The sequence below is a fragment of the Lichenostomus cassidix genome, chromosome 1, assembly GCF_008360975.1.
Source record: "Lichenostomus cassidix isolate B80296 chromosome 1, HeHo_3.0, whole genome shotgun sequence".
Classification (NCBI taxonomy): domain Eukaryota; kingdom Metazoa; phylum Chordata; class Aves; order Passeriformes; family Meliphagidae; genus Lichenostomus; species Lichenostomus cassidix.
The window spans coordinates 70,264,082-70,287,477 of NC_139479.1; the positions used below are offsets into that span (position 1 = coordinate 70,264,082).

Below are 23,396 nucleotides of genomic sequence, written 5' to 3' on the forward strand. Positions count from 1 at the left end.
GCTTGAGAACACTGCTAGCTACCAATTTCACATATTTATTAAATTGTGATGCCCTCCTCCTCCATGAAATCTGAAATGCTCCAGATTGGACCAGCTAGTATGACAGCCAGGTGAATAAACAAAACCAGTAGGTAAATCATAATAACAATAAAGGCAATAGTCAGGAAAATCTGAGCAAATTCTGAGAATCCTAGGAAAAATTAGGCTGCAATGGACCTCTGAAGACCACCTATTCCAGTTCAAAGCTGGACTGGAACAGGCCTTTGGATGGAGCTGGATATCTCCAGCTTTGCTAATGTAGCCTGGTCTGTGGTTAGGTTTTATTACCATAGCTGTGCTCTGCTGACTAAGCCTCATTCCAGAGCATTTATTTTTTAAGAAACTCTTCCATTTTGTTCTGCTTTCAGCAGCCTGGATGTTTTTTATTTGATTATTACTCCCTCTCACTTAAAACTTCTTTTCCTGAGGAAATTGGTTGCAGTGGAACCTAGCAGACTTGTCTGCTTCCATCAGGAGCCTGCATACTTCTCACAGAAAGGTCCAACAGCTTGGAAATTCAAAGCAGGATCTTTGTAAAACTTTAACATGAAACAGAGGTTGTTGTACACTACAGATTCAGTCTTTTATGAAAGCCACTAACTAATAAGGCAGTGATGCAAAAAGTCTGTATAAAATTTAGTATCTGCCACTCACAGTACTGGGAAAAGGTAAGGTGAAGCAAAGGTACCAAAACTTCTGTTCCACAGAGCACTGACAGCACAGCAAATAAACAAGGAGGAACAGAAGAGTTTTAACAGTCTTTACTACAAGATGACTCCACCTCGACATCCCTTTATTGAAAACACATATATACGTCATTCTTACAGGCAACCTTCAGGATATACATATCCACAAACACAAATAAACATATATCTTATTGAAAACCATGTGTTTTATGGCTGCCACCAGCATTATCCAACACTCCAGTACATACCTCACTCCATTTAAAGAAATATTTATGTATTTTAGTTTATATTTCTCTTCACAGTCTTATACAGACATAGTACTTCACCCACGACAGAAACATAACCAACCCTGGCATGAAATGCAGCAGCTGTTTAACAGCTTTTGGCAGATACACAGAAAGGTTTAATGAGAAGACTGGCCCAGGTAGCCAAAGTTAAGATGAATTAAATAGTGAGAATACTATTACCCAAGCTGAAAATTTGACCAGGATATTGAATTAACCTGTCATCCAAACTGCCATGATGCTTTTAGTCTGGACTAATAAATAAAAAAGCAACCAAACCCTATGCCAACGTTTAAATCATCTGTCTCCCACTCATTGTCCCTACCTCCTTCAATATCTTTTGAGTTTCTTGGCAATTTCAACCACTTTCAACAGACAAGAAGAGGAGTCTCAGATACTACATTCCTGCAAACTTTCTGAAAATGAGACAACAGAGAAAATAAGAACCCCCATTTATATCTTTACTAAGGGACTGCAATGGGCAAGAAGACCTTATTAGATATCAGAAAATTGATGCAGGAGAAAGACCTTGTAAATAGCTCTGTTACAGAAAACCTTCAGTCTCTGCTTGAAGAAATGTAAGACAGTCAACTCTGAGAAATAAGTCCACAGGAAGTTCAGCTTAGTTCATTCCAAGTAACGAAAATAATAAAAAACTGTAAGAGGTTAGGATCTGGGATTTGTATCTCACGTACAAGGCATTACTTTCCACAGGAGGGGAAAAAAAAATCTCACAAGGCTATTCAGGCAAGAGGATCCTCATACACCCAACTTTGTACACCCACCTGTTAATAGAGGTTTGTGTTTGTAAGAAATGCATATAGTGTACCATTCTTCCAACTGTTCCTTCAAAATTCTTTTCCCTTAGCTTAAAACATGTATTTTGCATTAGCATTCTCAATAATACATATAATCACACTTATGTATTACATACATTATATGTATAATTACAAACCTATTACAGTATGCATGACTATTGTATCTTCATATTGTTACTGAAGACTTATGATTACAAATAAAATTCAAAATACAACAATCTTTAAACCACTGAGTTTTCAACCAGGAAAGAGCTGTATGCTGCTAGCAAAAGTATTAAGGTTTAGAAAAGAGATTTTAAGTTGTTCCCTCTAATGCTCAGCTTAATTTAGACCCCTTTATTTTTAATTTAACTCCACACAGTTGTTCTTACCCTTTGGTGGTATTCTAGGATCATTTTTTCTTCATTACATAATGGAAAGGATGGGTGTATCTCATAGCACATTTGTTTAGAAGATAAATAGAAACCCATCTCAGCCAAAGTGGCATCATTTGTGACTCTGTGTCACAAACAAAACTTCCAAAATCTTAACTGATGGCAAACTTTCAGAACTTTATGGCACAAAGTTCCTATATTTCACTCAATGGATTACTCATTTGGAAGTAGCTGTGCAGGCTAACATTCATCTCTCTGAGCACCTCAGCCATACTTACCTAGGCTCCCTCCACAGAAGATGGAGATAGACACTTCTAGGACATGATTCACCTTCTCCTCAAGTAGGAGGAGATTTAAGACAGATATAGTGAAAACACCCATATCTTGCTAAAAGGAGCCTAGTTGAGTGGTGTTGATGCACTAAAATCACATTCCTACACTTTGGCAACATCCTGTTTTGGAAACTCATGGACTCATTCAGAGTCATGATTAGGTATGCAGTGCAAGCACCTGTTGGTGGTGAGACACCAAGTATCATCCAACAAATCACTTGATAATGAGTCACTAATCCACTGATACCTAGTTTGTAATTTTCTTTCAGGTGGTGAGATAATCCAAGAGAAAATGTATTTGAATTCAAGAAGATTACAAACTTACAAAAGGAGATCTGTATACACATAACTATATGTCCTATATTAATTCAAGTACACTTCACAGAAGTTAGAACCAATTTTGGTAACAATTCCTCAGGAGGAAGGTTGTCATCAGACTATCAAGCCAAAAAGAAGTGTTCAGCAGAACCGTGGATCCATCCTTGATTAAATTTAACTTTTGCTATGTGCTAAATAAACTGAGAAAAATCTATAGCTACAAACATCAGTGGTTTACTACCGCAAATCAGATATTTATGTAAGTACAGTAACACGATATTGTAAAAGATTTAAAAATTACTAAGAGTTAGCTTCTTAATCTTGGAGAAGTACAGGTTTAAATTATGTAACTTAATACTACATTTAACTGTAAAAACAATATAATTAAACTATCTGAAACTAATAATTGTAACTAAAAATGTACAAATAATTTAGGCCCTAAACCAAATCACATAAGCATCAAAATGATCCTTAAATAAGCACAAAGGCAGTCTGAAATGTTACACAGAAAATAAGACGGGGCGAAGCTCTATTCAACCATGTAATAAAAAAAAGAACAAACAAAAATAACTCAATTGCTAACATACTAACATTTTAATACAGATATAAAAATAAATTTAAAAAATTTTTACTTACCTTGGAGATTTGAAACAATGTGGACTCCTGAATAAACTAAAATCGGTCTCTTTCCAAGAGAGAATTGTCTAACTTTTCCACTACTTTCAAATCTGGAGTGGAAGATATTTTAGGCCTGGCCAAATATCACTGGAAGAAAATTCGTTCACATGTTTGGCTGTGTTTTGCATTCCTTCCTGTTGCTCTGGCACACAGACACAGCTAATTATAATCTGTGACATAAGCGTTTAATTCTACTGCTAAAATGGTTGTGTACAGACTCCAGAAATGAACTGCCCCACAAGACATAACGAATCCACAATGTGCACTGAAATAGCCCAACCTGCCACAAAATGCCAACTTCTTTACTAAAATCTGAGAATGCAAGCACTCTATAGACCCTGCACGTAAAAATTATTATCAGAGTTAGCTGCTAGCAGCACACAATGCAAAATTAGAAACAAAAAAACTTCAGCTTTCTTTTCCGAATCTGTACGTAACATCCCAACTGAATTTTAAGAGTCGATTTTCTGAAGACTTTTCATTTTAATGCTAACATTATTCTAGCTATAATCTATACTGGCTGGCATATAAAAAGTCCCTTTTAAAAAAGGAAATACAGATATTGTAATATACCTATAATAGCACATATAAATTTCATACAGGAACTCCACTAACAATTACCAATCTTTCCAAAAACTAAGCCAATATTGGTATCTAAAACAGAGATATATATATGCATTGATGCATATAAATACTAAGAGCTATATAAAAGAAGAAAAGTTGCATATATTACATACTTCTAGATGACATAATAGAAACTACAAGACTTTTTTTTTTTTTTTCTTTTTTTTCTGCTACCATCAAAGCTTTGAGTTCTCAAATGCAGAAAAAGAATTCCAGGCTGGCACTGCTTACTTTAGACTGCCTACACAAACTCTGACCAAGAGAATTCCTGTTCAGCCTGAGATGTTTTAGAATCTGTGCTGGTAGCTTTCCATGATTTAAAAAGCATTAAAACATACACTTGCAAGATTTGCAGAATAAAAGGTTTGTGTTGTGTGAAGCATTGCAATCGTCACCCACATTTGGAAATTTCATTTCCCAAAGCACAGTGTTTCCTTGTTTTCAGCCATGTGCTCACACTGTCATCATGCTTCAGAAGACGAAGCTCCTATCAGACATTTAACAGCTGCAGATCATAAATTTAGGACTGATACAAATCCAGCTGATCACAGGCTTCCAAGATACTTTTTCCCTGTATGAACTCTGTGGCCATTAATCCTTTATCAGACTCTGTTTTCATACACCAATGGAGTTATTTTCTATGCAAAGAAATTAATTTAATGGTATCTGCCAAAAATGACAAATATTTCCAATTAAAAATATTAATCAATACCTTTAAAACAGATTTTATATTTAATCTCAGGGATGTATAAAAGACAGTGTGAGGAAAGCATTTGTATGTTGTGTTAACACCATAGCTTTTCTTTAAGTGAAATTCTTTTTAAGTTTTAGAGGAAGAAACCTGTAAATGATGGACATTTTTGAAAAGTTCATTATTTAGTCATTATTTAGATAACTGGGTATTCATGTCTAGGGATTTCCTCGAAAATCTTTTGCCCATTTTTGGAGAAAATCAGAGGATCAGATAAAACTGGGTACATAACCCCCAAAACCCCAATGTTTTTAACTGCATTTCAACATGTTTCCTTTTGACCTATTTGTAATTATTTGATTTTTTTACATATAAAGAAGATTGACTAACATAGTGCCTAGCTATTGAAAGATTAGATCCTATCACCCAGTAGCTCTCTTTCTGACAGAACTTTGCACTATTTTCCATATACAATTTCTCTTAATTGCTCTAGATGCATGATAACCTTTGTTTTGTTCTTCTACATAACTAATTTCTGCAAAGAAAAAACTTGAAAAGATGAAAAGAACAAATAAATACCTCAGTTAGTAACTTCTGAAGTTCTCATGAAGTAGGACTGAAGCAAGAGCAACTGTCAGTGAGTTCAGTACCATCTGAAGGCAGCTGTCTTCCTATTTAAATGCAAGAATGAAAAGAGAAAGAAAAAATTTTCCTTAGTATGGAGAAAGAATAAGATATATTCATGAACTGCCCTCCTGACTACTTTAACTGACAACATCTTACAAGTGATCGACCAAAATTCACTCAGATTAAAGCTGTGGAACACTGGATACCCAACAGGTGTTCGGACTGCAAACGTTCATGACAGCAGAGTTTACAGTAAATGAGAAATAAATATTAGTCAAAAACCTACATGCAAAATAATAAAAAATATTTCTGTTGCAACCATAAGATTAGAATCCATTAATATAATGAAAAATAACTTCAATCATGGGGTGACATTGCATTTGTACAAAAACTAAATCTTTTTCTCCGTCAAGTAATTTTCTTCACAGTTCAAGAATGCTGATATCCTATTCTTCACCCAAAACCTGCCAACCTCTTATTCAATTGGATTTTGAAAGTCAGTGGCTAGTGACTTACTCCTGGAAAGGTAACTAAGCAACCATATTTATCTTCCACATTGTCAGAGTCCACCCATACCAGCACTTGACTAACTAGAAGTACTTGCAAACTTATACCAGCAAAAACATTGGAAAAAAATACAAAAATTGTGGTTTCAATATTCTGACATTTTAACTGATTCTTTTTTTCTTCCTTTTTTTTTTTTTTAAACAAAAGTTAAATAGAAGTTAAAAAACAGTTTTTTAACAGAAGCATCCCTATAAGATTTCAAGAACATCTGCTTATTCTTTAAAGTACAAAACAACACATTGGTGGAAAAGACACTATCAGGTATCAGTTCAAGTAATTCATCTAACCAGAAAGGACACAGAAGACATTTGGTCCTGTCAGATACTTTTCAAGTCTGTGACATGTTTAAAGACTGTGATAAGCAGTGGTAAGCAAAAGGTATTCAAGTGGTGATAAGAATTTGGTAAGCAAAAGGTATTTAGGAAACAAGAATATTCTAGCCTCTATAAGAAATGGAATTTATCTGAAATTCTGTGATTATGTGGAAAACAGTAAAAATAACTAAAATTAGGTTGTACAGATATGTAACTCCAGATGATATCAAGGATGTTTTTCAACCTCAATTATTCTATGAAACAGGCGTTTTGCCTTATGAAATATTAAAAGATACCTCGGTAAAGATTCAGAAGGGTCAAGTAATGTAGCGAAAGCAAATGTAAAGATAAAACAGCAGAAACTTTGGGGGAAAAGGTATCTTTGAAACTCAGAATATTTATGTTTTGTTAGAGAATGGAAAAGAATAAATGAAAAGAGGAAAATCAGAAAATTACTATGCAAGACAATATGAAAATAAAAGAACTTAGAAGTATCCAACTGCCCTGCCAAATTTACAGTATACTTTGGTTTATATGAAACTCTCTAATATTCTGGACAAGAGGGTAGAACAAAGCACTTTTTAATAGGTGTGCAATTTTGTGCATTGGGATTTTTATTGTAGGATATGATTCATTGTGCAGCTACTCACAGCTCCACCTGCAAGCACTCTGAGACAGGTAGAATAGTGTATTTACAATTCCATTTTGTACAGGATGTCAACTCACTTCTACAACAGATGTCAACAGCACTGACAGAGAACCACATTCCATGTTCTTTGGTCATAACATTTCCTCTTACATCATCTGGCCTTTACTAAAATGAAAAGCAAAACCTCAAATGTTTTCAAATGCACTAAACATCCAGAGCAGGACAGCCTGGTGTACCTTGGGATCTCTGAGTTCTGGGGCATTCAAGTGAAACACGAGGCTGTCACCCAGTACAGGTGGCTGTATGACACAGGCAATGGAATGACTGCCCCTCCATGGGAGAAGAGGTTTATTAGCTCTTGGAAGCACTGCCTCTGTACCCATATTCTCATACCGCATAATGGCTTCTACAGATACAAACCCTAAAGAATATGATGAGCTTAACACTCTCTTTTGCTTTCTTCCTATTTCTTTTATCTTCTTTCATTTTTATTGCTTCCTTCACTGACAGAGCAGAAGTACTAGTGGTTGAGATATAAAAGTCTGCCATTTCATTTTATTATTAAATGTTACTTTTCAGTAACATAGCATATATTTAATTCCAAGAAATAAAGCATCTAATTCTGCATTTGAAACAAAAGCATATGCAGCACATAAAATTCTGTTTAAATGCAGTTATTCAGTACCTACTTCTTTAGTTAGTTTTCTCATTCAGTACCACCATGCATCTTCCCAGAAAGAAAAAAAAAGAAAGTTAAGGCATTCAAGAAAAATGTTTCCAGTTTCAAAAGATTTAGGAGAAGTGAAAATATGAAAATTACAATGCTCTAGCCAGAACACTATAATAGGAACCATCATCCAAGAACTCATGCCCTGAGAGACCCAATGCCCAGAATTTAGTGAATTGTAATTTTATATTTGGAGCAATTGACAATTAAATTATTTCCATTGAAGGAATCTTCATCTGTTTAATTTTCTTAAAACTTCAGTCTTCGTAAAAGTGATAAAAAGATGGAAAACTATTGACCACTGTGAAGATACTTTGTTAATTCAGTGTTTCTTCCTTGTTAAACAGGAGGTAAAAGTTATTGTAGGATGGTCATACTACAGGCCAGCATGTATGCTCGGAGAGAATAAGTAAGACTGGCTGTTTAGTATAAATAAATGGATACATTTGTTATGAGACCTAAACAGAACTTCTTTAAATTCTTTTGTTGCACAAGTTCAGCTTACAAAATATCAGAAGTACTTCCAAAAAAAAAACCACCAAAACTCCCAACAAAAACTAACATTTGAAAGCTAACAGAAAAAAATACATAGAATTGAAAAGAGAGTTAATCCAAAGGCATGTTTTACCTAATATGTAAAATGCAGTCATTTACCTAATTAAATCTTGATACAAGTGAAATGAGGATGTTAGTATAAACCAGTGAATCAGCAAAACAAGAATATAAAGAATTATATCCTAAATTTTATTTAGAACTAATCTAGACAAAAGAAGTTGTATTTTTTTTTTTCATTTATATGACTTCTCTGTTCACACATTCTGATGAATACTCAATGTAAAAGGGAATCAGGAATAATGAAGGTTTCAGGTGTATAAGAAAGCTACATGAGTTTACATGATCTATTTCTAGACAATTTGTGTTTATACTTACACATATGAAACAAGACTTTGAAGAAATTTGAACTTTGGATCTGCTTAAAAGTTTCCTTTATGGTGAGCTCCCCAAAATAAATCTGAAGATTATACTTTTTTTTTTTTTAATTTTTTAAACAGAGAACCTGGAAGCAGCCAGGTAAGACAGAATGTAGATAGAAGAAAGCTTATGAACAAGTAATTTCCTGTCCATTTTCCTTTGCTCAAAGAACCCTTACTTTCAGACCTGATGTCTGTCCCCTCAGTAATTTTATGAGTTGGAAAAAACAAGTTTCCTCCAAAATCAAGGAGGTTTCTATTTTATCACCTGTGAAATTTGACTTTGCAGCAATTGCTCCTCGTAACTCTTTCTCTAGAGCTGCAGACTCCCAGACCCCCATTGTGCTTCTTCCTGCTTTTTTACTCCTTGATAAATCTGTGGTTTCTGAAATTGTCTTTTTTAAAATATTTCTAAAAGTCTCTGAGGAATGACAATCTTCTCTATTTCCTTCTGAGGTTTTACCTGACGTAGTCAGTCTTACAAATAGAACACATCAAGTAAGAAGAACAAAAAGCCCCCAGGTTAGTGTATGGTCTAACCACATGTTGTTATGTTAAGGTCTAACCTTATGTTGCAGAATGAATTTACTCATGGACAAAAGGAAGGATTGTTCTTCGGTAATTTACACAGTATACACAATAATAAAACCAAATCATGTGTTGTCTGAAATCAGACGTATCTTCACTGTCATTGAATGAATTAATGTCTTGCAGTCAGTGTAGGAAAAGCTTTTATCCAACACTGATTATTTCCTGTGGTTTTTTTTTGGTAGCCAAGAAAAAGCAATGTTCCCAAGGCATTTTACTTTTCCTTTAAAACTATGCTATAAAATGCTGAATGATTAATGATTTTTCCTTTTACAAGTTCCCATTGTAAAGCTGTTCTGAAGTAGATTACTATTAATTTTGCAATCAAAATCATACTACACCCTATGACTCACTAAAAGAATGCCAGGGTAAAAAAGCCTAAGCATTTTAAAAATGACAAAAATGGGGTGGAGGGTGAGAACAGGCACAATAAAAAGCACTTGTAGTGCTACAGAGTAAAACAGCCTCAACCATGGATATATTAGCTATTATTCTGGAAACTAGAAGCATACAGTACTTTATAGTGTTTCCATTTTTGACTGTGAAACTGAGTTCCACACTTTTTACTTCCCAAGAAATACTTAACACATGTACCATACAGGTACAGAGTCAACCCAGCAGAACAGTTCACAGAGAGAACTTCTCACCTTGAAGGCCTGGGCAATCTTTGGTTAACAAAACAGTTACATACTGGGTTTTCATGGCAAGGTTTTGGTCGTGGGGGTCTACAGGGGTGGCTTCTGTGAGAAACTTCCAGAAGCTCCCCCTATGTCTGACAGAGCCAATGCCAGCAGGCTCCAAGACAGATCCACCTGCTGCTGGCCAAGGCTGAGCCCATCAGCAATGACAGTAATGCCTCTGGGATAACATATTAAAGAAGGAAAAAACAATTATTGGGCAGATGTAATTGCAACCAAAGAGCAGTGAAATGAGAACATATGAGAGGAACAGGCTGCAGACACCCAGGTCAGTGCAGAAGGAGGGGCAGGAGATGCTCCAGGTGCCAGAGCTGGGATTCCCCTGCAGCCCCTGGTGCAGACCATGGTGAGTCAGCTGTGCCCTGCAGCCCATGGAGGTCCAGGGCGGGCAGAGATCCACCTGCAGCCTATGGAGGAGACCCACACTAGAGCAGGTGGATGCCCAAGAGATGGCTGTGAACGCATGGGAAGCCCATGCTGGAGCAGGCTCCTAGAGAGAGGAGCCCACGCTGGAGCAGGTGTCCTGGTAGGACTTGTGACCCTTCAGGGGACCCATGTTGGAGCAGCCTGTCCTTGAAGGACTGCACCCCATGGAAGAGTGATCCACGTTGCAGCAGTTTGTGGAATGCAACAGTGGGATGGACTGTTGCCTGTGGGATGGATTCCTGTTGGAGAAGTTCAGGGAGAACTGTCTCCTGTGGGAGGAACCCCACACTGGGGCAGGGGAGACTCTTCTCCCCTGAGCAGTGGCAATAACAACGTGTGATGAACTGACTGTAACCATCATCCCCTGTCTCCCTGCACTGCTAAGGAGGAAGGGGTAGGAGAAGATGTTTTCAAAATTTGTTTTTACTTCTCATCCTGCTCTTATGTTATCAGTAATAAATTCAGTTAATATCCCCAAATCAAGTCTGCTTTCCCCACGACAGTATTTGGTGAGTGATCTTTCCTGGCCCTTATCTCTAGTCATAAAAGCTTCACTATATTTTCTCTCCCCTGTCCAGCTGGAAGGGGTGTGATAGAGCAGCTTAGGTGGGTTCTGGGCATCTAGCTAACCCACTGCATATAAAAACATATAATTTAATTGATGATTTCCAAAGATTGCTCCATGAAGAAACTGTGCTGAACCATATTTAAGAATGCAAGACTGAAGTACTTAATTCAGAGTCACTTTTCTGGATCAAGATGATTGTCCTCATCAGGCAACGGAAGCTCAGCATTTAGCTCAGGAGATTTTACCTGTTCTAATTTTCTAAGAAGACAAAAAGAAGGCCAATGAAAAGGAAGCAGAAAATGGACAAGCAATTTTTCTTACCAACCACCACAATAAAAGCAATTTTTGCTCCTGCTTTCTGTAGAAAAAAAATCAAACAGCCTTTAAAGAACAACAGTAGAAGTGTAAAGAAAATAATTTTTAAGAATCTGGTTTGACATTCTGAACTTGTATTGAAGCAGAGCCTTGGTACCGAAGGTTAAGTCACAGCTTTTGATCCACAAGATCTTTTTTGAGCTACCATTCATAAGAAAGACCGTAAAAATAACAATTATTAATGTTGTTAGCATACCCCAACTATCTGTTGGCCCTACTGAGATTTTAGCTTTGCCAAAACGCAAGCAGAAAAATTAAGCACATGAGAAGTGAATTTAATTAGGAACTTACCATCTGGCATAAGGAAGGAAATGTTAAGTGTCGCCCTTTTAATACAGAAGAAACTATAATCAACCAGGGTACAGACTATAAGCTATTTCCCGTTTGATTGAAATGCATAAATTAACTATGGGAATAGTATAATTATCTAGCACTTTGAAGGGTTATCCTCGAGGCTGAGCTGTAGGCAACCACAACAAGCAGAGTAACCACAGTAAAAGTGTTGACTTAAAACTGACAGATGTAAATTGATAAATTTTGGCAGTCTTTAGGAATTTGACATACCAACTTATTAAGCAAACTTTGAATATATTTGCAAAATAAATAGTAGTATCAGTTTAAACAAGAAATAGTAGTGCTATCTGGAGCAATGTTTATTATCATTTGGCATCCCATTCTGACAGGCTTTTTGAAAAATAATAAATAATAAAGAAAAACCAAGTGGTATGGAAATAGACAACAAAATGAAGTAGGCTCTACTCAGCTGCTCTAACTGTGCAAAACAGGAGACAATTTGTTTGATTTTAGTAAGAAACATTTTCAACAAATGCCCAAGTTTCTCCTTTAGTGAACTTGTGATTCATAATAGTTTCATAGTCACTAGTCAAAGCAATTGACTGGTAGGGAACATGTTCATTTTAACCATAACCAGAAGGTATGGTTGAAAGTCTTTTCCGCCGTTACTTACATTTTATGTCGCATCTTTACTTCTCACACTTCATTGGTGTTGCATCTGCTGAAGTGACAACAGCTGCATCCTAGCTGGTATGATCATCCCATTTACTATCTGGATAACTACACAAACAGGCTGCTTCACTTTGAGCTGTGCAGTCAAACACCGAGTCCATCGACTGTTGGAAAATGGTTGCAGGGATAAACACAAAGCCAAGGCACAGATAAGCCCCTCCAGCAGGAAACAACTTCCAGAATTCACTGACAATTTCCTCAGATAAAGGTGCCTGGCCATCTCCAACCCGTTGTGATGACCCACACTTCCCCTTAAGGGTGAGTCATCACACCTACTCTGTTATGGTTTATTAATCCAGCCAATAAACACCAAAATCAGCCTGATTGTGGTGCATTGTTCAAGTACACTACTGTGCAAAACTGAACGGACCCTTTTATGCACAGTATAACTAGCAGCATATCCAGTTTAACAATGACTTAGTACCATCTGTACTTTTTCTGGCATTTTCTAAGGAAGTATCCTTGATATTTCCTGGAGTATTGATAGGAATTAAAGGATAACCAGCAATATACAAGTAGTCAGTGCCAAGCCTTTCCGATTTTCAGAACGTGCACATATCTTTGGCATTCCTTCTCTTCAATTGTCACAGTTAGACTTCATAATTAACTGATTTTACCTGCCTCATAGGAACCTTAAAATCTGATTCTGGGCTAGGCAAAACCATCAATATCAGACAACTTTATTTTTATATTCTCAAGCAAGCTCTAGCAGACATTTGATGTACTTCTCTTTCTTCATTAACTCTGCTTGACGTGCTTAGATTTTAAGCTTTCTCTTAAGTCAAAGGCATCTTGCTTTACTATCAACAGCTAGTAGTTCTTATTTCTCATACAATTTAATACTCCTTGTCTGTCTTCTGTACCCCCAGAAGAAGAAAAAAATTAATGAAGCTGCATTTTAAGAACAGACATATAGTCCAATACATTTGTGGGTGCACGTGAAAATACTTACAGGTATCCCTCAAAATTACCCCACAATTCTCTACTGCTTGCCAGAGGACTGAGCAAATGGAAAGGATGGCAGTTTTGTTTGCTACTGAAATAATTCGGGTAGAAAAGGTCTGGTCAAGACTATATTCAGATTTTCTCCCGAGAATGGCACAGAAGGAGCAGCAATATTTTTAGATATTTGTGTTCTCCTTACATTTTTAAGACAATCAAGGAGGGATTGGCACTTTGACACCTGAGGCTAGAAGAGAAGTTGCCTCCAGCCAAACTGATTTTCATGACAGCTTCCCTGGGTATGTTGTTAGCTGAAGACTGGAAAGTCAGGGAAGACAGAAAGTGAGTGTTGCATTTGTGATATTTAGCATCCACCAGCACACAGGCATACTCTTCCTGCAGTGATATGGATACCCAAGTGACTGTGAAAAAGTGAAGACAATGACTCACCTGTAGGTTACACATACAAAAACTGGAAGGAGTTGAATGAAAATGTGTTTGCACTGTTGCTAGGGAAGTTGTTCAATCCTTGGGGCAGCTTGTAACAATGCTTCATGTAAAGGCCATGCATTGAGAGACCAGGCAAGCAGCGGGTAAAGTACTGTAGGAAAGTTTGACCTTACTCTGAGAGAAACTAATGGAGGAAATCCCACAAAAGACAGACCCTGAACAAAGAAGGAGCATTTTCAGGTTGCTGGTTTAGTAGCCAACCTGCTATAGGAAGATACTGTTTCTCTTGATGCTTAATGTGCAAGTTACAGGTCAAGGAGAATGGCCTTTAAGATTTTAAATACTATCTCTGTGAGCAACAAAACTGTACACACTGAACATTTTCTGGCAGCACCTTCCCCAAGAAGATACAGGAAATTAGTATTCCCTTCTAATCACACAATGTAACTGCTACACAAATGGCCAATAGATAAAGAGATTCTTCTACATTAAATTATATCTCTTTGCTCAAGTAGCATTTTATATCCTAATATATTGCAAGGATCTTGTCTTCATTGCCAGAGAATAGACTGGGCTTTGTTTTGTACCATTGTTTCTACTTGCAGCATATTTTAACAAGTCTGTACCTGAGGTAGCTTGCTTTCTTTTCAAGCAATCATCAACATTTGAAACAATGATTTGTACATGGCCTATACACTGTCAAACAGCTCTGCTTTAAATCTTCTTCTTATACCAGTACAGATAATCAGGTAATTTGCATTTGTTAATTATTTTGTGGTTAAAAAGGAATGGAGAAAATATATCAACCTAATTCATATTTATATGAGTGTTATACACTCATTTATAATTAAAAAAACTCAACATAACTAACAGAAAATACTTTGGGCTATATAAAGTTTTAAATGGCATATTCAGAAATTAAGAAATTAAATATGAGAAGTTTCATAGTCCCACATCAGTGCTTAGTAAATAGTAAAATTTACACGCTTACTTATATTCCTCTATGAAAAGCATAACTACCTTAAAATATTTTTTTCGAAAGTTTCTACTTTTTTTTTTTTTGTGGAAATGCCACAAAAATCAGCCACTTCTGTGTAGGCCCAGGGAATTGATCCAGAGGAGGGCAAAGGACACACTTAGCAAAATGTGGTAAAAAATAGCAACTGAAACAGATGGACACATTGTCTAATAGTGTGTCAATTTCTTATGAACTGCAGTGACCCTATACTTACTTTGCATTCCCAAAAGATAACAAAGCATAACTGAGCTAAGGGTTTCTATTTCTTTTTTCTTATTGAAAGAGTAATGATCAATTAGCAATGCAGTGAAGGTTCTGTGTCAGTCCACTAACAATTTCAGACCTTGAGATATGTATTTCTGTGCTTGGTGCAGGAGCAGCACTGCTGATGCCTGGCTGTCTCTGAAGGATGCTGCCCAGCTTTCAGCAGACTGCACTGCAGCATCTGCAACAATGGCAGGTACCAACAACTCTCACACCTCATCCCTAAGCCAATCCCACACAATTCATTGCAGCTCTTGGGCTCATCTCCTTTAGGAGGGATCCATAAATATCATCAATATACAATTCCACAAATTAATGCTTTCCTGAATGTGAATAGTGTAACTTTTTCAGAGTTGACTCCACCTCAGCTAGACCCAGTGATGTGCCTTTGGAGATATCTGTAACTTTTATTGAAGATGGATGCCTCTGTCATCTTACTTCTTTTTAGGCACTGTGAAACGAGGATTCAATCTTTTGAGGAAAGATATAGAATTTAAAGATCAATGCTTGCAGTCATTAGAAAATCCTGACTTCTACAGAACAGTTAAGATAATTCTTATCACAAGTAACTCTAATAACGAAAATGTAAAGTACAATTTTGAGAATGTAATTAACAAAACTCTGCCTGGTACATTTGTTGTAATCTGGGCTAATGATCAGGAACAATAGACTTTTTTTGTATAAACTACATGAAAATCTCAATGTTCCACTTAATAAATTACATTATAATTAAAGGGAGGATACTGATTTTATAAGGAGGGAAGTTTATGGAGGCACTGAAAATTTACACTAACATAATCTCCAAAAGAAGGTTTTACAAATTAGATGCTTTGAAACATTTACAAAAACCTGAAAATTTTGAAAAATTACTCACACTCTAGCAAAGCAGAGAATTCAGCAGCTAAAGAACATTCGCTGCACTTTCCATTTTCTTTATAGCACTATGAAATCAAGGTAAAAGCAGAAAAGGATTTTAGGGCAGAGACAACAAAATCACTGTGAGACAATCAGAATCTTACAGCAACAGACTCAAATAAACAGGTAGGATCCAAACAGAGAAAACTGTGAATGTGCCTGGACAAAGACACTGCAGTCAATCTATAAAGTAGAAGATATCTACAGAAGTTCCAGAAAAGCTTAGGGAAAAAAAATGAAGCCCTGGTGTACCACAGCAACCCCCCTGCCAGAGTTCTCTTACTGTCTTAATAGCCACTCAGCATGGGGCTAGAATCTAAGTCCCAATATATGAACCATTAAAGAAACATCAGGATCATACATAGCTACAGTATGACATTTTATTTTTTTTAATAACCAGAAAACAAACAGTCCCTTTGGAAAGGTACTTAAGTTCCTAGAAGAGCTTTTTTAAAAAAGTGAGTTCATTGAAATTTCCCAAATTGTAAATAAGAAATATTTACAATTTTTCCATAAATATTTTACTGTCCATGTTAGAATGTGATTTGATGAGTAGCTATTGAACTCCATTTGAGCTAAAATTTTCTCATCTCGTATTTACTTTTCAGCTGCTTCAACTAATTTACAAAAAACAGCAAAAAGTGTAGCATAAAACCAAAATATTCACTATCTACCCTGCATCTCTCACTAAAGTAGATGACTGTACAGCTTTTTACCACAGGACTTAACTCAAGCCACAAAAATAAACTCTCTTTTCATCAAGCTCCTGTCTGTGAAACTCTAATTCTGCATTACATATGGGAATTCTCCTATCAGCATTCATAAACAAGGCACATTGTAGCTGGGAAGAGACACAAAGCTTATCTCTAAGGGTTTTGTTAACACCATCCAACACCTTCCACAGTTTCTCTGAAATGGCTGTTCTATCTCCAATCTCTTATTTATCCTGATATCCTTAGCTGCATATCCTATCCTTATCCTGATATCCTATTAGCTGCATTTTGAAGGCCCTTCCCATCAATGCAGCTTTCAAAACCAAGGGGGGTAATTATCCTGACCAGTAATGATGCTCCTTCCTTGGATCATTCACGAGCACATTTTAACAAAGGGTGAATTTATCCTAATCACAAAAGAATGAAGCTTTCCCTCACAGTGTCCATGGGAGAGATGCTCTAATCCCTGCCCCACTAACATTGCACAAGGCAGAACAGGTTCAGTGCCATTTTCATACCACTGGTACCTTCAATCAGTTCCTTAGATACAGAGAATACACAGAAAAGATTTTCCTCTTCTATCCCACTTTCTTTGATGGTCTCACATAAGTATTCTAACAACAGCTAGTGGTGAGGCACCAGCCAGCCTCGAAAGAAACAATGGTGAACTGAAAACACAACTACAGACTTTGAAAATGGTGCTTTGCTTGATAGGTGGCTTCACAGCAAGATGTCTGAGGTGAGATGCTAAAGAACACGGGTACTGAGGTCACCAAGTACCAGTAAAATCCTACAATGGGTCGGTTTGGACTGGAAAGAACCTTAAAGATCATCTATTTCTAACTCTCCTGCCATGGGTTGGAATTGTGCTGGTATCAGAACTGGTTCCAAACACAACAGCACACCTGTGAGGACAAAATGCTGCACCAAAACAACAGGGCCCTCTTCCCACTGTGAAAGTGAAGTGTTGGGACACTTTTTTAAGGCTTACACATGGCAAAGGTAAAGAAAGAACATCCTTTCTTATGCTGACCACATAACAATACAGAGCTAGTTTCAGGAGCATAAGGCAAACAAAGAACACCAAGAGGTGATTCTCCTTAGATTAACGTCAATGGTATTGATGCAACAGAGATAGTACCAAGGTAACATACTGAGGGATTTTATGTCTTTCAGAAGGACGACATGGCAGCTGGACTAGGTGACTGATGAAGGTCTCTTCTGACTGAAGTACCCTGTTTGAGTCTATTTTAACATGTGTTGCATTTCCGTGACCTGGATTTGCCATTCCACTGTCTCATCACTCAGAATCAGAAGGTCCTTCTGAAGCTTTTCAATTGATCCTCTTTCTAACTTCTTTTCAAGTATCAGACCTCAAACCCCAACGCAGCCCTTTTGATGCTTGCTATCACAGAAAAACCTGTGATGTGCATTGTCCAATATCTGTGTTATGTGGACAGGTCACAGCACACACAGTTGCAGACCCAGAGAGATAGTGTTTCTCCACTGCAAAAATTTAGCATGTATTTAGTCTCTGTTTTCCAAGTTTCAGCCATCTGTTTATCCCTTCAGGACCTATTACTTGTGCCACGGCTGCTTAGTTTCTTAAATTTCTGGTAAGGGAATTTCTTGAAAGCTTTCTGAGGAATCAATGAGATAATTTTTACTGATGTAACTCTCCATGTGTAGGGACACATGATGTCATACAGCTAGAATGAAATTTAAAACCTGAATTGCTCAAAAGGCTGATCCAAAATTTGAAAGTCAAAATATCTCGCCAAATCCCAAGTCAAAAGTATATAATAATTTGCTTTACCTGGTTCTTTTTATAGCTGCTTTGCCATCATGACACATATTTCAGAAGTTTAAAAATTCATCTAATTTTTCAACTTCTCAGGATAAAAGAACAACAAAATCAGTGTCAAAAAGCTGCATCTAAAACTTTCAGTTGCATCAAAGAACCAAAATTACAAGCGACAATGCTAAAGACTGACAGAATGCAAAGAAGCTTTTAGTTTAGTATCTAATTTTCTGAAAATTAAAGTACAACTATCAAAGAGGTAGCAGTACTAAAATGAAGGTTGAAAACTGTCAACTTTTGATAGAAAGATTAAAGTGTTAGAACTTAGTCAGATGTTTCTAAGTCAAATTAGAGCATGTTAACAGCTTAAATGTTCAGGTTTATCTGGGATAGATGCACATTGAAATACAAAGAGAGAAGTCTTTAAAAAACACAGCTTACAATTTACAGGAAGGCAGAAAAGGCTATTATACCAAACAAAATTCCATAGAATTGAAAAACCATGTAATTAGGATTATTAATGTAAAGAAACACGCTCCTTTATTCAGGTAAGGTTAATTTACCTATTTAATCAACCAGCGCAAGGAATTCTGAGATCTGTTTTGGTAACCTATGCATGGTGATTTAGCAGCATAATTGCCATCGTATTCTCAATTCCTTCTAACCTCACGTCTGCTATAAGAAGGAATTCCTTAGGAGAGGTAGGGAAAAGACTAGTGAATATCCATTGAAGCAATATATGCATACAGAGGAGCTCTCCATTTCTTTCTTTTAGGTACCTTCCAGATCTACCATCTAAAGCAGATGTACATGCATTCCTGGAAATCTGTCTAAAATTCATGTACAAAGGCATGACAACTGGCTCTGATTATTCTTGAAATACACAAAGAGAGTAGGAGAATATTCTGGGAAATGTCACTAAAAGATGATTCCTGTCAGTATATTCTTTCCTAGGCCTTGTGAGCTACTGTCAAAGACAGACTTTTGGGCAAGATGGAGCTGAGGTATTTCTAAAACTTATCATAAATACAGCACTGGAGATATCAGCACCTCAAACACATCTCTGAGTCTTCTTTTTTATGTTAAGGGGAGCAAAGGCATAATTAATTTCTACCTGCAAGAGTTGAAGCCTGAGCTGTTGTCCCTGTATTGGCTTCTGTTGCCAAAGAATAGCTGCCACTTGCAGTAGGGAGCAGGGCTTGAGTAGCACCACCAAAATGTAGAGTAACATCTGAGACTGATACAGATCCATCTCAGGAATGGTAAAGGATGCTATACACATCATTAGAACAAGTCTGACCCACACAGTTCAGCTATTAGAATCAGTCAAGGAATCCACAGATCTTCCTTGGCAGTCCACAAGTCTCTGTAGAGAGCTATGCACTGCAATTGCCAGTTATACACATTATGTAGAGAAAGTCATATAAACAGACCCCATCAACCACACCAAGGCAAATGGGAACTCCCCTTGAACATATCGCCTACAAACTTGGCTGTTTTCAATATGGATGATTTGCAGTTGTATTTTCTACAGCTGCCCATGAAAAGACTCAGATTTTACTCAGGCTGAAGTCATTCCTCATGTATGAGCTGGACCTTGGCAGACTGAAGAAAAGTATCATTCTTCTATTCAATAAGGCTGAGTGCCCAGAAAATGGAAGAGCAAGTATCAGATATCCTAGACTCTAAACAGAAAATTTCTAGACCCAATCCTGATCTCAGCTCAATAGGACTTCAATTGGAATTCTCAGCTCAATAGGAATTCAATTTTCTCAACCAACATTCTGTGTACTGAGGACTAACACCTGATGAAAGCAAACAGGCAAAGAGAATCACCCTTCACAAGACAGCAGTTTCTTTCCAACTTTGTAGAATAATATGATCCCAGATGCCAAATTATATCACTTCATGTCACGAAGTTGTATTCCATAAACCAGGATACTCCTAAATAAACACTCTGAGATCACAGCTTCACCAGTGGTGGTAGTTACAGCAACATCACATCCAGGCAATTACCACAAACCAACGGCTTGTATAAACAGCACAACACATTCAAGAGGTAAAGCAGCTCAAGAACAAAGAAGCCTATGCTCTGAAAATCTGAAGTCTTCTGAAGTAGCTGCTACACCATCTACACTCTTGCTTGTATGCAGCAGGGATGCAACTTACCTTTCTGAAGAGTCTCAGGCTTGGGAAGAATGGACATGAGACACTCTCTGCTAATCATCTCAAGGAACAGATGTAGTCAGTGGATATATTTCTCTCTGAAGTATTTTTCTGATTAGGCTACAATGTCCTATGTTATTATTCTCTCTTATATCTAAATCTATTATTCTTTGCTGCGCAATGATCCAACATGAAACAGACTGGCTTGAGACTGAACCTATTTAATATTAATCTACAGCCTGGCTGTTAAGGTGTGCTCTTGTAAGGTGAAGTAGTTGCTTCCATAGCTAGTGACTTTCTGGGTTCGGTTTCCTTCTTCCCTGTCACTTTCTTTAGTCTATAATCAAAAAGGTGGTTAGGTCATCTACATCTTTTTCCAAGTTACATTAAATAAAATTCAGTGCTCTCCTGTGTAAAACAGCTCCTTTACTTCTGCTCTGAAGAAAGAATTTTAGACTTGTAAAATTTATAGCACTGCACTGTTTGTCTATTTTACATTAACTGTATGTGCACTGTACACCAAGTCATAAATTATTTGAAAGACTTATTGCATAGTAGGTTGCATTTAGTTCAGGCAAATGTCTCTCAAAATATTCCCAATAAGAAGTACCCTCCAGAAAAGGGATACCTTGCTAGTTGTTGTGAAAAGGTAAGCCCTCTTTATGAGATTGTATTTGGTCTCATGCATTTTGCAAGTTTGTATATAAAATGTTCAATGCTACAAACAATAGTTCCTTTTTTATAATGTAAGAAGAACTAGATTATATTTAGCTTGTTTTTACTCAGTGTGTAGCAGGTAAACTGTAATTCCTCTTAAAATCTTCCAAGAACTTTAAGAAACACAGCCTATATATACAATATAAATTCTTAACATAAAATTCTGAACACAGTCTGTCAAAACACATAAATATGAAGAAATTTACATTTATTTGGTTGTGACCTGTAATTTTTCAGGGTGACAGCTTGGGCATGTGAGGTATTTGCAAAGATCACAAATTCCCCTCTTAGAAGGACAACTTCCACATCATTTACTCTGTCCTTGTCATCTGCTAATGTTTTTGATCTCCATTATTACCTATGTATGTATCCTGTACTCATAGTGCTTTAAACAGGTGTGATGCATTTTAAGAACGGCAATATTCCAAACATCCAATACTTACATAGGATTTGTTACAAGATTGTGACTTTCAATGAACTCCACAACAGAACTTGTCTTTTTGCCCATGTAACGTGTGTTAGATATCTGCTTTGACAATTTCTTGCGAAGAGTGTATTAGCAGCATATGACAACAATTCACTTCAGATTTAGCCTTCTCTCAGCTACCCTCTTTTCCAGAGAATTTTCAGTGCCAGGCTATAGGATTAACTAACTGTAACCGCAATAGCAGGCCAATCCACTCCTGGTACTTTATTTTTCAGGATCCTTGGGACAGAAAGCAAGGAACAAGGACTATACTGGAGAAGCCCTTCTGGTGGTGGCACATTTTCAGTGAGCTGATTTCCAAAGGACCAAACAGACTACTTCCTGTCACAGTGGCAAATGCAATCTCATGCCAAAGCAGAATCCATAAATCTTCAGAAAAAAATAGTGGCTGGCACTCGACAGCTATCACAGAATGATCCACAGCCTTTCCCTACTGGCCCACAAAGATCTTTAGGAAGGGTTTAGGAATAGGAATATCAATTGTTTTTGAGAGCAGCAGCTCACTCCAGCAGCTACTCCACTCTACTACTTGGAGCAGCACACAGAAAGTTTACAGTGAATACAAAGTAAGCCTAATATTTTCTAGTGTGGGGAAAAAAGTTTTTAAAAATTACTCTTAAGATACATATTCAGGGATATAAAGGGGACATTTAGGCTCAAGCAGTTTGATAAATGTTCTCACCTTGTCCAGTTACTGTGACCTTGTTTGTTACTTACAAAGGAAAAGATAGATATGGTATTTTTGTTTGAACTGCCTGCTAGGATTCTTCTGATTAGTAATTAAATGTAAGGTCAAGCTGCTTTAGCAACAAGCAGTTTTGATAAGGTGCTCCCATGGTTATGTTGCAAAAACATGATGACCTTAATGTTACTCTGAACTCAGGTTTAATGAAATTGTGGAAAAGTGATTTGTGCAGCCAGGAAATATTATATAATCAAAATGTATCAGCAAATCTAGCTGAGAAGTAAATATGCAAATGTAATACAAACAAAAAGTGTATGTATATGGATTTTTATGTTTACACATAACAAAAATGGTGTTGTTCCTTGAAGATTCTTCTGAGGTAATGTTTACTTACCTTACAAAATGAAACAAGATAATAGGAAGGCCTTGTGATAAAACCCAACAGCTTTTATTCCAGTTATAAAAATGTTCATTCTGCTATCTATCTGCTGAGGTAAGCCTGTGAATTCTCATTAAAAGTTCAGCATGGCTGGGTCATTAAATAAAAAAAAAAGTAGGAACAGTTAAAAAAAGATAATTGGATCCTTACATGATTGCAATATAGTCTGACACTTCTAAGTAAGGCTATACCTTCTGCCACTGAACAAAAGGTTACCTGGCGTGGGACATGTCTCATGTCACTAAATAAGCTATGAGATTTATTCGCTTGGAAAGTTGGGCCCTATTTAGTTGATATTTACAGAAGTTAGAATCATAAATTATGATTTCATTATAAAATTAGACAAATAACTGGAGTACCACTTCTCACTAACACATTACTCTAGATACATAAAATGTGTATTAAATTTGCTATTAAAA

At 36.7% G+C, this 23,396-nt stretch overlaps 1 protein-coding gene across 4 annotated transcripts in view; it reads right to left on the minus strand.

Moving 5' to 3' along the window:
• The window catches only part of SGCG (sarcoglycan gamma), a 106,257-nt gene that overhangs the window by 72,532 nt on the left and 10,329 nt on the right, over positions 1-23,396 (minus strand). For 2 of the 4 annotated variants that reach the window (XM_085062932.1, XM_085062915.1), the window contains exon 2: positions 5,424-5,515. The gene's annotated coding sequence lies outside the window, so the exon portion shown is untranslated. Of the gene's footprint in view, positions 1-3,487; positions 3,648-5,423; positions 5,516-23,396 lie in introns of those variants that run through there. The other 2 variants (XM_085062924.1, XM_085062941.1) reach the window with 2 other exon arrangements.